This window comes from Oncorhynchus mykiss, chromosome 11 (assembly GCF_013265735.2).
Source record: "Oncorhynchus mykiss isolate Arlee chromosome 11, USDA_OmykA_1.1, whole genome shotgun sequence".
NCBI classification, from domain to species: Eukaryota; Metazoa; Chordata; class Actinopteri; order Salmoniformes; family Salmonidae; genus Oncorhynchus; species Oncorhynchus mykiss.
Window position 1 is genome coordinate 65,784,609 of NC_048575.1, and position 15,782 is coordinate 65,800,390.

At 43.1% G+C, this 15,782-nt stretch overlaps 1 protein-coding gene across 3 annotated transcripts in view; it reads left to right on the plus strand.

Moving 5' to 3' along the window:
- Positions 1-701: 701 nt before the first annotated feature.
- Positions 702-15,782, plus strand: part of LOC110536247 (neuropeptide FF receptor 1) — a 73,141-nt gene continuing 58,060 nt past the window's right edge. Inside the window, exons 1-3 of one of the 3 annotated variants that reach the window (XR_005034719.1) lie at positions 702-1,070; positions 7,362-7,415; positions 15,648-15,731. The gene's annotated coding sequence lies outside the window, so the exon portion shown is untranslated. Of the gene's footprint in view, positions 1,071-7,361; positions 7,416-13,279; positions 15,732-15,782 lie in introns of those variants that run through there. The other 2 variants (XM_036936147.1, XR_002475390.2) reach the window with 2 other exon arrangements.

Sequence of the window (15,782 nt, forward strand, 5' to 3'; positions counted from 1 at the left end):
AGTCAAAATTGGAGTCTACTAGCCCGGCTGGCCAGTGCCTAAAATCCTTAGGTTCCATCCCTGTTTACATCCCATTTCGAACTGAGATTGCTGGCTAAATACATTTTTCAATTCAGTGTGCTTGTGCGATCATGAGATGTATTCAGATCCTGTGCATTTCAGGAAAATACTGTAAGATTGATCATAGTATTCATGGTATAGATAGATACGAAACACAATTCAATGGGTGAAATCTATTTTAGTGTAATTAACATGTTGCATGGGTTCTTGTCCATCTGCCTTCCCCACCCCCCCAAGCCCCCCTCTCTAACCCATCCTGTAACCAACGGTAATATGATGAATTAATCAAACAACGTTTGCTGGGTGAAAATAAAGGGTGTATTTCAGTGGTGGAGTTTTGGACAATACTGATTTGCTTGAATCTGGCTCTCATAGTGTCCTTGAATTAGCAATTAATGAATCAGCCTTGTTCACCATTCCAGCTGAGAATTGAATTCACCACATGGTGTGGGCTTATGTGCCTTCAGCCCCTTGTGGGAATGAGTTTAATTGGCAAGTTAGAACTTCAACAATTTGACACAGTATTGAAAAAATAGCTATTGTAGGGCTTACTGAATTCAGAGTGTCAGAAAACCACCTCAGTTCTCAAGGGGAGAGGTTTAGTGCGTGCGTGTGCACGTGCGTGCCGGGTGGAGGGAGTGTGTATGGTGAAGGGACGTGCACAGTAGGCTATGCTAGGCATGTATGCTTGTTAGGTGGGTACTTGCTCCCATGGACTTTGTGTGATTGACACAGCTCCCTAAACTCAGTAGCTCAGTTGGACTTGAGAGGCGAGGCATTAAGATGAGAAATATGGAATTACCTCGCCAAGCCGCATGTCGCGTTGAGTTTGCTAAATTTGATCAGCAATGAATAATCAATTCCTGCAACTCGATTTGGTTTAATTGGGAAAACGTCTAGGCTATTCTGCGACAACCACTCGTGGCGTGTTTATTCATCAACATTTGCATAGCTTATAACTATTTTCAACTTCTGTCAAAGTAATTGGAGTGAAGCGCTCGCTCAAGAAGGTAGGCTTTTTCTCAAATGTTTGGGCGTTATTGCTGCATGGGTCAATAACTGTCAATGAATCGCATGTATGTTCTCAGAAGTAGCCTAATATTGCATTACCTTTTGTAAAGTATATATTTTTATCCGCAAGATTCTAGACGCATGCTAGCAGCTGTGCTTCGTGGGTTTTTAGAACAAAACGAGTATATTTTGTTTAACCTGTAAATTAAAGTAGCATTGCTCTCAATCAGAAAAAAAGGTTGACCTGAAGCAATACATTTTCATATAAATATATTTTTGGGACGAAACGATCAATAAAAAGGTAAGTTCACAGATATTGAATTACTTTTACTTGCATACAACGAGGCATTTGCACAAACATTGGTTTATGTTAGGTCGGTGTGCTATGCCAGCCAGAATAAATATTTACTATCCAATATTTTCCATCTACATGACCGTAGAAAATATTCATTTTTTAGGGTATTAAAGATTAGGCTATTTGCCTTCCCCTCATTTGAAATTCCCATATTTTTTCAAATCAGTTACACTTTGGAGCGAGGGGGAGAGATTTTTTTTAAAAGAGTATTTTTAAACCAGTAACTGGGTTTCCATTCAAATGGAGACAGATTTTCATATGAATATTCTAGAATCCGCATAAAGAAAATATGAGCCTTTTCCAACCCAGTGTTATGTTTCCACCAAATGGACTTGTTGCGGATAAAAATCAGCTAATGAGGTAATGCACACAGAGTACTTTTTCGCTTAGATTTTTATTCAGTACATTACAACTTAAAGTTCAATGTGTTTCCATCGCATTTTCAACTCTATGGATAGTTTTGTCACGAAAACTGTTGCGTTAAATAGCAAATGTGCCTACTCTGGTCTTGGCACCTGCGCTCTAGCCAACCGCGCACAGACACTGTGCGGGTTGTCAAGGATTTTATTATTATGGATAAGAGCGAGAATATTTGTTTTCGTCAAATGGCATTCAAGCACCGATCATCATGTCACCAGAATAAAACCCTCGATATTTTTTTGGGAAAGCGCCATCGAACTCGTTACCGCGCACTTTCACCAGCCTGATAATTTCATTTATTTCAACTGTAGCCTAATAAACTGCATGTTTTCCCAAATCGTTGTGGGATGACCACATACGATATATAATCTCGTGACTCCAAATTTACTTCTATATGATATTTATTGTATCTCTATTTCCGCATAATGGAGTTTCCACCGATTTATTTTTCCCCCGCATAATTCCTTTTACCGACCCAAAAAGATCCCACCATGTGAAGAACAAATTATCAGTTGACATTTATACTTCCTGTTTCCATCACAGCTGTCATTAATTTTTGTGTATATGATATGACTTAACTCGCATAAAAACTGCATGGAAACGTGCTTAGTGATCTTAAAAAATAGTTACAATATCGTTGAATGTGTGATACTTTGTACCAAATACAGTATATGCTATAAAGATATGAGTAATTGCTTCAGTGTGTGCTAGAAATGAGAGTATGTGTAACAATTCACTGGGTGACATTTAGCCAAGAGTGGTGTGAACTGGCCAAGGATGCATGGTTTCAGTCTCAAGTAGCCTTACTGTGTAGTGCTGCTGTTGAGTGGAAATCCCGTCTTCTATCTTGTATTTGAGGTGAAGATGGACTGAAATGAGAGACACAGCTTTGACTCCTTTAGTGAGGTGATGAGTACAGAGGTGATGTGTCAGAGAGAATTGTCTACCTCAACTGTGCCGCTACAAATGAGCCTTTATCCCCATAGTCAGAAATAACAAAGCACATTTCTTAAAAGTTCAGTACATGGGTAGGTATCTGCAAAAATGTACACTTGACAACTACATGAAAAAAATCATTTTATAACTCTGCTAGTCCAGTGAGGACTGAGGAGTCAAACTTAAAATACTCTTCACTGTCCTTGATAGCAGATGATATTGGCATAAGTGTGTGTTGCTCCAGGCATCATGGGTGATTCCTCATGAAACTACAACAAAAAATACCATGATTTTAGAGATTTTCACAAAACGGAATCCATAGAAGGGTCCTTTGGAGGAAGGTGAACCTTTGCAACAAAGAACCGTTATGTGCATTTTGAAAAGTTCTGATATTGACAAATCCACACATTTTGACACCACTTCAAATGAGTGGATTTGGCGATTTCAGCCATGCCCGTTGCTGACGCGTGTTCAAAATCGAGCATACAGCCATGCAATCTCAATAGACAAACATTGGTACAGTAGTAGAATGGCCTTACTGAAGAGCTCTGTGACTTTCAACGTGTCAAATTGTCAAATTTCTGCCCTACTAGAGCTGCCCTGGTCAACTGTAAGTGCTGTTATTGTGAAGTGGAAATGTCTAGGAGCAACAACGGCTCAGTTGCGAAGTGGTAGGCCACACAAGCTCACAGAACGGGACCGACAGGTGCGTAAAATTGTTCTGTCCTCAGTTGCTACACTCACTACCGAGTTCCAAACTGCCTCTGGAAGCAACGTCAGTACAATAACTGTTTGTCGGGAGCTTTGTGAAATGGGTTTCTATGGCCGAGCAGCCGCACCCAAGCCTAAAATCACCATGTGCAATGCCAAGCGTCTGCTGGAGTGGTTTAAAGCTTGCCGCCATTGAACTCTGGAGTAGTAGAAACGCGTTCTCTGGAGTGATGAATCATGCTTGACCATCTGGCAGTCCAACGGACAAATCTGGGTTTTGCGGATGTCAGGAGAACTGCCCCAAAGCAGTGCCAAGTGTAAAGTTTGCCAAAAGAGGAATAATGGTCTGGGGCTGTTTTTGGTTTGGATTAGGCCCCTTAGTTCCAGTGAAGGGAAATCTTAATGCTACAGCATACAATCACATTCTAGATTACTTTGTGCTTACGACTATGTTGCAACAGTTTGGGGGAGGTCCTCTTCTGTTTCAGCATGGTAATGCCCCCGTGCACAAAGCGAGGTCCATACAGAAATGGTTTGTTGAGATTGGTGTGGAAGAAATTGACTGGCCTCCACAAAGCCCTGACCTCAACCCCATCGAACATCTTTGGGATAATTTGGAACCCCGACTGCGAACCAGGCTTAATCGCCCAACATCAGTGCCCGACCTCACTAATGATTTTGTGGCTGAATGGAAGTAAGTCCCTGCAGCAATGTTCCAACATCTAGTGGAAAGCCTTCCCAGAAGAGTGGAGGCAGTTATAGCAGCAATGGGGGACCAACTCCATAGTAATGCCCATGATATTGGAATGAGTTGTTTGACGAGCAGGTGTCCACATACTTTTGGTCATGTAGTGAGTGTATTTATCTTTTTGGTGGGAATGTGTATACCGCATTCCAAAATTATACTATACGCAATTATACTTGCTTGTTTTTGATTTTATATTTTGGTTGACTTTTGGATGACATAAAGAGCATTGTGTTGAAAACTGTGCAATATTTAAAAGTGAGAATCGCAGAATGGTGAATTTACAAAATGACTAGAGTTGACTGTGTGATATTAGGTTGCTTCTTGTGTAAATATTTTCCTTCTCGATTTGACTGATTTCAAAGTTTAGTGCAGTGATTTCAAAGTTGACCTATTTTGGCATTGCACATGGTGATTTTAGCCTTGGGTGCGACTCCTAGGGCATTGAAACCCATTTCATGAAGCTCCCGACAAACAGTTCTTGTTATAGACACCCCTCAGCCCCCAGCTCTGCCCTGGACACCATATGTGAATTAATTGCCCCCCATTTATCTTCAGAGTTTGTACTGTTAGGTGACCTAAACTGGGATATGCTTAACACCCCGGCCATCCTACAATCTAAGAACGATGCCCTCAATCTCACACAAATAATCAAGGAACCTACCAGGTACAACCCTAAATCCGTAAACATGGGCACCCTCAAGATATCATTCTGACCAATCTGCCCTCTAAATAAACCTCTGCTGTCTTCAACCAGGATCTCAACGATCACTGCCTCATTGCCTGCGTCCATAATTGGTCCACGGTCAGACGACCACCCCTCATCATTGTCAAACGCTCCCTAAAACACTTCAGTGAGCATGCCTTTCTAATCGACCTGGCCTCATTCCGTCAGTAGAGAATGCCTGGTTATTCTTTAAAAGTGCTTTCCTCACCATCTTAAATAGGCATGCCCCATTCATTTAGAACTAAGAACAGATATAGCCCTTGGTTCACTCCAGACTTGACTTCCCTTGACCAGCACAAAAACATCCTCTGGCGTATTGCATTAGCATCGAATAGCCCCCGCAATATGCAACTTTTCAGGGAAGTTAGGAACCAATATACACAGGCAGTCAGGAAAGCAAAGGATAGCTTTTACAAGCAGAAATTCGCATCGTGTAGCTTTAACTCCAAAAAGTTCTGGGACACCTGAAAGTCCATGAAGAATACGAGCACCTCCTCCCAACTGCCCACTGCACGGAGGCTAGGAAACACTGTCACCACTGATAAATCTACGATAATCAATCATTTCAATAAGCATTTTTCTACAGCTGGCCATGCTTTCCACCTGGCTACCCCTACTCCGGTCAAAAGCTCTGCACCCCCCCCCCCATAGCAACTTGCCCAAGCCTCCCCCATTTTTCCTTCACCCAAATCCAGATAGCTGATGTTCTGAAAGAGCTGCAAAATCTGGACCCCTACAAATCAGCTGGGTTAGACAATCTGGACCCTCTCTTTCTAAAATTATCCACGACAATTGTTGAAACCCTATTGCTAGCCTGTTCAAACCACTTTCGTATCGTCTGAGATCCCTAAAGATTGGAAAGCTGCCGCGGTCATCCCCCTCTTCAAAGGGGGAGCCACTCTCACTCTTTGTATGGAATGATCTGCAGAGCTTTTTTGTTGTTGTACCCCCTCCCTTTTTCTCCCCAATATTGTGATATCCAATTGGTAGTTACAGTTTTGTCCAATCTCTGCAACTCTCCTCCGGACTCGGGAGAGGCAAAGGTTGAGAGCCATCCCTCGGTTGAGAGCCATCCCTCCTCCAAAACACTACCCTGCTAAGCCGCACTGCTTGCTTTACACGGAACCCAAAACGGCTGCGCGTGTGCGCCATCGTGCATACATTTATTTTGTACCCCCACACCAAACGCGATCACTGCACGCAGGTTAAAATATTTAAAAAAACTCTGAACCAATTACATTAATTTGGGGACAGGTCAAAATGCATGAAACATTTATGGCAATTTAGCAAGCTAGCTAATTTGTCCTATTTAGCTAGCTTGCTGTTACTAGCTAATTTGTCCTGGGATATAAACATTGAGTTGTTATTTTACCTGAAATGCACAAGTTCCTTTACTCCGCCAATTAATCCACACATAAAACGGTCAACCGAATCGTTTATAGTCATCTCTCCTCCTTCCAGGCCTTTTCTTCTCAGGACTTTATATTGCGATTGGCAACTTTCAGAAATTAGGTGCATTGCCGCCACTGACCACGTTTGTCTTTGTCACCCACGTGGGTATAACCAATGAGGAGATGGCACGTGGGGTACCTGCTTCTATAAACCAATGAGGAGATTGGAGAGAAAGGACTTTCTGTGCGATCTGCTTCACAAATAGCACAAACTTCTATTTTAGTCCTTGGCAACGCAGACGCTCATTGGCACGCACGCGCAGTGGGTGCAATAATTGAATAATATAGATTTCTACATTTATTATGCACGCGATGAGAGCGGTGTAGTCAGGGTGTAACCCGGAAGCCAGCTGCACCAATTATGTCAGAGGAAACACCGTCCAGCTGGCGACCAAAGTCAGCATGCAGGTACCTGGCCCGCCACAAGGAGTCACTGAAGCGTGATGGGACAAGGAAATCTAAATCCACCCCTAATCCGGACAATGCTGGGCCAATTGTGTGCCACCTCATGGGTCTCCCGGTCAAGGCTGGCTGAGACACTGCTTCTCACAGTTGTGTCAAGTTGCCTGGATGTCCTTTGGGTGGTGGACCATTCTTGATACACACGGGAGACTGGAGTGAAAAAAAAACAGCAGCGTTGCAGTTCTTGATACAAACTGGCGCGCCTTGCACCTGCTACCATGTTCAAAGGCATTTAAATATTTTGTCTTGCCAATTCACCCTCAATGGCACACATACACAATCCATGTCTCGAGGCTTAAAAATCCTTCTTTAATCTGTCTCCACTGATTTGAAGTGGATGTAACAAGTGACTTCAATAAGGGATCATAGCTTTCACCTGGGTTCACCTGGTCATGGAAGGAGCAGGTGTTCTTAATATTTGTACACTCAGTGTACGTTGTATGTTTGAATGTATTACATTTTTCTTAAATTTTGTTTATGCAGGGCTCCCTTGGAAAAGAGGCATTGGTCTCAATGGGACTCCCTGCTAAAATAAAGGTTAGTAATGTTATGTTAAAGTTTACCATCTAAATTGCAGTGGTCTGAAGGGATAGGTCCATTCTATGAATTCTCTGGTCCCACTTTAAATTACGTTCAGCTAATAAAGGCTTCATAAAGACTTCATAATGCTTTCATAAGAACTACATAAATGTGTTATAAAGCATCTATAACAGTATGTCGTGATTAATAAAAGGGTTCACAAATGTGACATAACTGTGTAACAATCACCAATGTCAAATGTGACAATCCACTATGTTGAATATGACAAACATGTGCATTATAAAGGGTGACATGTTGTGCTGCAGGATGACACACGCTCTAAAGAGAAGTAATGTGACTAATGTGACACCAGGCAACAATTACCTTGATGAAAGCCACCAACATAAGGAAATTGAAAATGGCTTTGTTGTGAAACAAAGTTAAATGTTCCTCACAAACACGCACACAAAAAATATAGCAAGCCATACCGTGGGGTGCTGGGCCCAGTCAGGTCTTTGACAACAATATAACAAACCATACCGTGGGGTGCTGGGCCCAGTCAGGTCTTTGACACATTCACCCTCTCTACCGCTGAAAGATCAGCCACAAAATGTTGGCACCATTGTAACAGGTTGTAATCAAGTTTGGTCTCCATCTTGTAAACAGAAGAGGACTACCTGGTGCGGTAGTCTCAGGTATGGTAGGACTACTCCAAATCATCTCGGCTCTGACATACACAAACGCAAGCTTTGCAGTTCCATCAACCTATGTAAGAACTTCACACCCTACAGTAACCTTTGGATCATGAGAGAACTTTCATAAATCAGCAGAACTTTTAACCTACATATTGACACATTATGTAGTGTCCTGTAATGCTTTGTTTGAAATGAGACTTACCCCATAATGATGAAGCAATTTTTGCTAAATAAATAAATTAAATATCACATTTACGTAAGTATTCCGACCCTTTACTCAGTACTTTGTTGAAACACCTTTGGCAGCGATTACAGCCTTGAGGCTTTTGGGGTATAATGCTACAAGCTTGGCACACCTGTATTTGGGAGTTTATACCATTATTCTCTGCAGATCCTCTCAAGCTCTGTCAGGTTGGATGGGGAGTATCGTTTCACAGCTATTTTCAGGCCTCAATAGATGTTAGTTCGGGTTCAAATCCGGGCTCTGGCTGGGCCACTAAAGGACATTGAGACTTTTCCCAAAACCTCTCCTGTGTTGTATTGGCTGTGTGCTTTGGGTAGTGCTGCAGAGATGGTTGTCCTTCTGGAAGGTTCTCCCATCTCCACCGAGGAACTCTGGAGCTCTGTCAGAGTGACCATCCGTTTCTTGATCACCTCGCTGACCAAGGCCCTTCTCCTCCCATTGCTCAGTTTGTCCAGGCAGCCAGCTCTAGCAAGAGTCTTGGTGGTTCCAAACATTGTCCGTTTAAGAATGATGGAGGCCACGGTGTCCTTGGGGACCTTCAATGCTGCACACGTTTTTTTGTACCCTTCCACAGATCTGTGCCTCGACACAATCCTGTCTCAGAGCTCATGGCTTGGTTTTTGTTATGACATGCACTGTCAACTGTAGGACCTTCTAGACAGGTGTGTGCCTTTCCAAATCATGTCCAATCAATTGAATGTACAACATGTGGACTCCTGGTTGTAGAAACATCTCAAGGATGATCAATGGAAACAGGATGCACCTGAGCTCAATTTCGAGTCTCATAGCAAAGGGGCTGAATACTTATGTAAATGTAACATACACTCCTCAAAGAAAATAAAAAAAATAACACATCCTAGACCTGAATGAATTAAATATTATTATTAAATACTTTTTTCTTTACATAGTTGAATGTGCTGACAACAAAATCACACAAATTATCGATGGAAATCAAATTTATCAACCCATGGAGGTCTGGATTTGGAGACATACTCAAAATTAAAGTGGAAAACCACACTACAGGCTGATCCAACTTTGATGTAATGTCCTTAAAATAAGTCAAAATGAGGCTCAGTAGTGTGTGTGGCCTCCACGTGCCTGTATGACCTCCCTACAACGCCTGGGCATGCTCCCGATGAGGTGGCGGATGGTCTCCTGAGGGATCTCCTCCTAGACCTGGACTAAAGCATCCGCCAACTCCTGGACAGGCTGTGGTGCAACGTGGTGGATGGAGCGAGACATGATGTCCCAGATGTGCTCAATTGGATTCAGGTCTGGGGAACGGGCGGGCCAGTCCATAGTCAATGCCTTCCTCTTGCAGGAACTGCTGACACACTCCAGCCACATGAGGTCTAGCATTGTCATGCATTAGGAGGAACCCAGGGCCAACCGCACCAGCATATGGTCTCACAAGGGGTCTGAGGATCTCATCTCGGTACCTAATGGCAGTCAGGCTACCTCTGGCGAGCACATGGAGGGCTGTGCGGCCCCCCCAGAGAAATGCCACCCCACACCATGACTGACCCACCACCAAACTGGTCATGCTGGAGGATGTTGCAGGCAGCAGAACGTTCTCCACGGCGTCTCCAGACTCTGTCACGTCTGTCACGTGCTCAGTGTGAACCTGCTTTCATCTGTGAAGAGCACAGGGCGCCAGTGGCGAATTTGCCAATCCTGGTGTTCTCTGGCAAATGCCAAACGTCCTGCACGGTGTTGGGCTGTAAGCACAACCCCCACCTGTGGACGTCGGGCCCTCATACAGTCTGTTTCTGACCGTTTGAGCAGACACATGCACATTTGTGGCCTGCTGGAGGTCATTTTGCAGGGCTCTGGCAGTGCTCCTCCTTGCACAACGGTGGAGATAGCGGTCCTGCTGCTGGGTTGTTGCCCTCCTACGGCCTCCTCCACGTCTCCTGATGTGGCCTGTCTCCTGGTAGCGCCTCCATGCTCTGGACACTACGTTGACAGACACAGCAAACCTTCTTGCCACAGCTCACATTGATGTGCCATCCTGGATGAGCTGTACTACCTGAGCCACTTGTGTGGGTTGTAGACTCCGTCTCATGCTACTACTAGAGTGAAAGCACCTCCAGCATTCAAAGTGACCAAAACATCAGCCAGGAAGCATAGGAACTGAGAAGTGGTCTGAGGTCACCTCCTGCAGAACCACTCCTTCATTGGGGGTGTCTTGCTAATTGCCTATAATTTCCACCTGTTGTCTTCCATTTGCACAACAGCATGTGAAATGTATTGTCAATCAGTGTTGCTTCCTAAGTGGACTGTTTTTAATTTCACAGAAGTGTGATTGACTTGGAGTTACATTGTTGTTTAAGTGTTCCCTTTTATTTTTTTGAGCAGTGTATAAACTCAGCAAAAAAAGAAATGCCCCTTTTTCAGGACCCGGTCTTTCAAAGATAATTCGTAAAAATCCAAATAACTTCAGATCTTCATTGTAAAGGGTTTTGACTCTGTTTCCCATGCTTATTCAATGAACCATGAGCAATTCATGAACATGCACCTGTGGAACTGTCATTAAGACACTAACAGCTTACAGATGGTAGGCAATTAAGGTCAGTTATGAAAACTTAGGACACTATAAAGAGGCCTTCTACTGACTCTGGAAAAACACCAAAAGAAAGATGCCCAGGGTCCCTGCCCATCTGTGTGAACGTGCATTAGGCATGCTGCAAGGAGGCATGAGGACTGCAGATGTGGCCAGGGCAATAAATTGCAATGTCCGTACTGTGAGACGCCTAAGACAGCGCTCCAGGGAGACAGGACGAACAGCTGATCGTCCTCGCAGAGGCAGATCACGTGTAACAATACCTGCGCAGGATCGGTACATCCGAACATCACACCTCCAGGTACAGGATGGCAACAACAACTGCCCGACTTACACCAGGAACACACAATCCCTCCATCAGTGCTCAGACTGTCCGCAATAGGCTTAGAGAGGCTGGCCCGTGGGCTTGTAGGCCTGTTGTAAGGCAGGTCCTCACCAGACATAACCAGCAACGTTATTGCCTATGGGCACAAACCCACTGTCGCTAGACCAAACAGGACTGGCAAAAAGTGCTCTCCACTGAAGAGTCACGGTTTTGTCTCACCAGGGGTGATGGTCGGCTTTGCGTTTATCGTCGAAGGAATGAGCATTACACAGAGGCCTGTACTCTGGAGCGAGCGATTTTGGAGGTGGAGGGTCCGTCATGGTCTGGGGCGATGTCACAGCATCACCGGACTGACCTTGTTGTCATTGCAGGCAATCTCAATGCTGTGCGTTACAGGGAAGACTTCCTCCTCCCTCATGTGGTACCCTTCCTGCAGGCTCATGCTGACATGACTCTTCAGTATCGCAATGCCACCAGCCGTACTGCTCGTTCTGTGCGTGATTTCCTGCAAGACAGTGTTCTGCCATGGCCAGCGAAGAGCCCGGATCTCAATCCCGTTGAGCACGTCCGGAACCTGTTGGATCGGAGGGTGAGGGCTAGGGCCATTCCCCCCCAGAAATGTCTGGGAACTTGCCTTGGTGGAGTGGAGTAACATCTCACAGCAAGAACTGGCAAATCTGGTGCAGTCCATGAGGAGGAGATCCACTGCTGTACTTAATGCAGCTGGTGGCCACACAAGATACTGTTACTCTTGATTTTGACCCCCCCCCCCCCCCCCCTTTGTTCAGGGACACATTATTCAATTTCTGGTCGTCACATATCTGTGGAACTTGTTCAGTTTGTCTGTTGAATCTTATGTTCATACAAATATTTACACATGTTTGCTGAAAATAAACGCAGTTGACAGTGAGAGGACATTTTTATAGGAGTTTATATATATTAATGTTTCTAAAAACCCGTTTTTGCTTTGTCTTTATGGGCTATTGTGTGTAGATTGAGGGGGGGAAAACGATTTAATCAATGTTAGAATAAGGCTGTAACAATGTTGAACAGTCAAGAGGTCTGAATACTTTGAGTGCACTGTACGTAATCTAACACTTATACAACTACTACAACCTTTCTTTATTGGAATTCAAATTATTTTAACTTACTATTTTTTTTCACTGCCCAGTGGCACCAGAAGTGGTCATTTGATTGTCGAACTCCATAACATGTGCGTTTACTGAACTACAGAAACACTGCTAACCAGATGGTGCATGCATACTGAATGAAAGGGAACTACACAAAAAAAAAAGTTTCCTTCATTTTTCCCATACCTCAAAATTGGTCCCCTGGTGTGATTTAGCCATTATTCTGAACACAGAAAATCCAAGGAAATCCAAACTTTATATTTTCTGGAGAAACCTGAAATAAAATGGAGCAAATCCGAAACCTGAAAAAACAAAACGTAGAAAACTGAGTAGTAAAAAAACAGAATTGGATTTTAAAGTGCCTTATCAACTTTTTTAGAGTGTGTATTCTTCTGCAGCACAGCATTTGGGGGAAAGTTGAGATCAGGTCCAACATTGTTTGGGCCATCCTAGAAAGAGTTTAGAGTAATACTTGTATAAACCATTTATCCAAAGTGACTTACATTTTGATGTGTCAGTGATCCTGGGAATCTTTACCATTATCCTGGTGTTGCAATGCTCTACCAAGATGCATGACAAGGTTATACATTTTTTGTGAAGCCTCCATTTTAATGTGATTTATAATGCCTTTATGCCACACTTCATAAAGAACAGGTTCATGTAATTTTTGACATGGTGGGTTATGTCTGATTTGACATGGGTTATGTCACACAGCTTTTCCATTTTATGAAGGCATTATGAACGCTTTATGAAGCCTGTTTAAGCTGAACCTTTGTTGGAAGGAGACCAAATCAGTTTCTCTGGTTTGAAATGACCCTATATTCAAGAGAATGCTGTGTCTCAACCGATGACTGGCACAACACAAACAGATCAGACAATGTAAACTAGGGTCTATGCTACAACATATGGGAGAATGATAAACATTTGAGTTGAATTATAAAATAGTTTGACAACCTTTTTTGTAAGCTTTCAAAGGACATTGATTTTGATATTTATATCTTAAAGCATCATTGACAAATAATGAATATATGTTTGAATAGTTGACTTTTTGGCCTTACCCAGGCCTCCTTTAAGACCGTAATGATTCATCTGTAGGAGCTACAAAGCAAAAATTGGTAATATATGAAGCTTTACCTCTTGCTCTGTGATGAGTATTTTTTTATTAAATAAAAATGCTCTTGCATAAAATATTCAGACATTAATAAATGAATATATATATATACAGTTTTTAATTTGGCTAGTCAAATATATATATTGTTGAACCTATCCACTCTACGGGCATATCAAAGTTCCAGTGGGATCTCTGCTAGTTTGAAAGTTATGGCCCATTTTTTGAGAGAAATTGACATGGTAGGCAATGTAATCAATCACATCCCTCCTTTTACTGGTCATTGCACGTCCTTCGAATCGCCAGCAGAGGGCAACCATTTTGAATCTATTTTCACATTCTGTTAATGGTTACATATTGGATCATAACTAAAAGTTGCAGAGATCCCACTATTGAACTTTGATATTTTTAAATTTAATTGAAATGAAGACACTGCTTATATTAGAGCAAGTGGTAAAGCTTCATGACACCAATTCATAAAGGAAGTCTGGTTAAGGCCAAAATCTCACGTTTCAACTTCAATTAATTATTTCAATTATGCTTTATTAACATACAAATGTCATATCAACAACACTTCCCCCAAAACACCCTTCTATGTGTTAAGCGGGGTGGAGCAGGTGAACCCAAGTGCAGACTCAGACGAGGAGGCAGGGATAAGGTAACCAAGGTATTTATTGTAAAGCAGGGGGAGATGGGGTGCAGGCCAGGGGGAGCTCGGTTGGGTAGCAGGGAACCAGGAACTGGGGCAAGGGGAGTAGGGGAAGGGGAAGCTGGTCCGGAGCAGAATCCAAGGAAGCAGTATATTGGGGGGTCCAGGGCGAGAAGCAAGACTGACGAGATGAGGGACTGGTGACACAGGGACCAGAGTCAGAGCGGACGGAACTGTAGCGGAGAGAAATGCAGCGTCAGGCTAGGGAAAACGAGCACCACAGGATAACGAGATCTATGCAGGAAAAAACTGCTTGAAATGCAGACTGACTGAACAGAGGCTACAATCTGGCAGGATGGGAGTGGCAGGACTATTTGTAGTATTTGTAGAGGTCTTGATTATGGAACAGGTTGCAGCTGGTGGGGATCTGCTCTGACTCCAGCACACCTGTTTCCACTCACACAATCAGATACACCCACACAGAGAGGGAGAGAGCACTGGGGGAGTGGTGGCAGGTTAGGGAGACACAGTATGAGAAGTAGAGGGTGTGGCAGGGCAGACGTAACACTATGGATTACATTTAGTGAAAATCCCACAAATCAAGGTATATTTGTTTTGTTCTAGTTTCCCCTAAAGGGAAAGGGTGTCATTTGGGACATAACCATAACTTCTTATCACCATTACCTCAGATAATAAGGGAAATATAAAAAAAATATTTGCATGACAATTACAGAAGATGGGTAGGTATAGACTTCTGAACCATTGAACTTGACACCAGTAAAAAACGTATGTGAATAACGGCATTGAATCAGTCCAGAGGCTATGACTCAGCTACTCACATCACTTACCGCCACAGGAGTTGTCCTGACCTACAGAATAATAACTTTCGAACACTGCTTGAAACCAGTTTGTCCTTGACATTGATCTCTACTCTCACACTGTGGAGGTGGTGATGACATTCTAATAATAGTGCCTATAGTCTTGTCACAGGATGATTCGTCTTTCAGTATTCTAGCACCTGGTCACAGCATGATTTCTTTGTAAAATAATTTAGCCAGTTACCGGGTGTGACCTGCTCACTTTTTCTTTAAATATAGTTGATGGATGCAAGGAACAGGACATTAACTAGTAGTGATTTGACTGATCACTAATACACATGAAGGAGGCTCTCTCTGGCTGTACAATAATGTATGTAGGAGAGTCTTCAATGGCTCTGGGGGATAGGCTCATTCTGTTTAAGCCAATTAGAAGGAACTTGACGCTATAGTGGATGCGGTTACGCAAAATCAGACTGCTTGGGCTACTCATATGCTGTGTGCAGCAGCAGTGCAGTTGATGGATACAGTGAACTGCTGCATGTTGCATAAATACTGTACATTTGACTATTGTGATGCATAATTGTCATGGTAATTTGATGTCCAGTCAATGAGCATTATGGGTCATTTTACCGAGTTTCAATATTGGCCTACAAATGTTTAAATGATTTACATTGTGATAAGGGGGGAGTGGGATAAGTTGAGACACCCTTGTTTCTAGGAAACCATACACAACAGTGGAGGCTTCTCAGAGGAGGAAGGGAAGGACCATCCTACTCAGTGAATTTCAGAAAAATGTAAAGAGGTAATGACCACTCTACTCCACTACCATTATCAACTCTCTTGACATTAACTG